Raw genomic sequence first — 2,385 nt, forward strand, 5'->3', positions numbered from 1 at the left:
TTGCTTGTAATACCCGGCCAAGCTAAGAAGGATTGGACCTGTTTCTTTGACTTTGGGACAGGCCAATTCTGGATAGCATCACCTTGGTCTGTAGGGGTTTATGGTTCTTCGACCCACCTGGTGTCCCAGGTAAGTCACTCTGTTTTGGCCTATTTGACACTTTTTGGCCCTTAACAGTTAGTCCTGCCTGCCTGATGCGCTCAAAGACTTTTCCAGGTGTTCTAGGTGTTTGGGCCATGAATCTGAAAAAAAAATGCCATCATCGAGGTAGAGCAACTGCATACTCTCTCAATCTTGCGAGTAGACCATTCTACCACACAAAACAAAGACTTCCCTCCACCGAGATTTTAAAGTATCTTGTCTCCTGATTGGTCCTCTGGTCAGGTGTTCCAGGTTCACTCTTTGTAACCCTTTACAGGTAAAAGAGACATTAACCCTTAACTATCTGTTTATGACAACTGTAAATAATGAAGGAAAAGTCAGAACAAACTAAAATTTTATTCAATGACTTGTTTTATACTGCTCTTTATACTATACACCAAAATGTAAGTACATATTTATATTCCAGTTGATTTATATGGTAAAAATGAGAATGTGAGCAAGTTTTCAATAATGTGTGCTCTAACACTTTTTTGTATTTTTATGTCTGATTTTGTAAGCAAGTAGTTTAAGTGAGGTGAAACTTGGGGGTACGAAAGACAAATCAGACTCCTATACAGGGTACAATAGTCTAGGTTGAGAGCCACTTCCTTAAATCACCCCACATGGCCGTGGCGAAGCCAGTCAGTGAAACTATCCAGATCCAAGTCCTTCTGCTCTAGACCACTGTTCCCAATAAATCTGCAAACACTATAGAGGACTTCACAAGATCCTGATGTGCCATTGTGTATAGAAAGGACAGGATCAAGTGTTACATTTAAAGGGATAAATCAATGTGTTCTTCCTTTTTGCTTTCATTCGGGGGGCACAGCGTTCATCATCAGCCCATTCAGATTGATTTTTGCCTTCATTAACTGTGGTAAAACTAAGCAAATATCTAGACGAGTTCATGTACCCCCGGAAGACCTCTAGGTACCCGCAAGAGTACACATACCCCTGATTGAGAACCGCTGACCTAGGGCAAGTCACTTAACTTCCCTATACGCTAGTTTAATAATCAATGTTTTTGGTTAGTGCTTTGGGAATCCTTGAATGAAAAGTAAAGTCACCAGCTGCGCTAATCTTGACAAGATACAAAGCCATGCACACATCCAGCCATCCCATCTATGTACTGATTCCTTGATATTTATAAGGAACCCCATAACCTTGCTTATGATAAAAAGGATCACACCTAAGACTGTATTGCATCAAAACTATTAGGGAAATTAATATTCTCTTAATAAAATTAATTTAAAATAAGTGTAGGGAATTATTAACTGACTAAAATAAGTTTCCTGATCCAAGCTACAGAACTGGGGTCAACTGGTATCAAAATGGAAAAAAAGTGTATGCAGTATTTTTCCACCAGTGTCTTTTGCTTGGTTTCACAAGCCAACAATTTCACACTAAAGCACCATTTGACAAGAAGGAAAACAATTGGCTTGAAGGTTACTGCAAGCATTTGTTAAATTTGCAATACCTTCTATTCTTATTGTTATCATTTCAGAGACAGGACTTTACTTATGTTATTGCATTATCTATTAAATGCCTTAGTGAGAGACGACTCAAAAGGCTAGGAGTTCTGCTTAGTTTGGGAAAGCATCCAGACTGGATGCTTAACTATCCATTCCTTATGAGACTGAAATGTTTGCTGCTGCAAGAGTAGCCGTTCCTGCATTAGTTTGACACTTCTGGTTTCAGTCTCAGCTGGAGCCTGAAAGTACAGAGAAACACAAAGTAAAAAAACAAATAAAAATAGAGGAAACTGATTATTTCAGAACCTTCAGAAAGGTTTGATTTGGAATTTAAGATTAGCCAAAGATTGGGGATGAGAGATTGTCTTTTCTGAAGTAGTACACAACATGGATCTCATTTTCCTCTACAAATTTGGTATCATAATTGTACTGACTCATAAGTGCCCTGGTTGTGCTGTTCTAATCAGATCTTTTCAACTTTCTATGTTTTTTGCCTTGCTTGTTCAGCTCCTTCCCAGCTCCCACCCCCCACTTTGGGCAAAGTGAGGGCATGGCCAAAAACTCAGACTATCCTGTAAAATCCAACACACTGTTTTTCCCTCTGTGACAAAGTTCCTCCTCTACTCCGGTGGGTCCTGTGCTTATTGGCAGATTTGCTCACCTCAGTGATCTTCCCCACAGTCTGGGTCAACTCCTCCTGTGTCTGATCAGGAGTTGGGAGGTTTGGGGGGAACCCGGGCCCGCCCTCTATTCTGGGTTCCAGCCCAGGGCC

This window comes from Chelonoidis abingdonii, chromosome 1, assembly GCF_003597395.2.
Source record: "Chelonoidis abingdonii isolate Lonesome George chromosome 1, CheloAbing_2.0, whole genome shotgun sequence".
NCBI lineage: Eukaryota > Metazoa > Chordata > Testudines > Testudinidae > Chelonoidis > Chelonoidis abingdonii.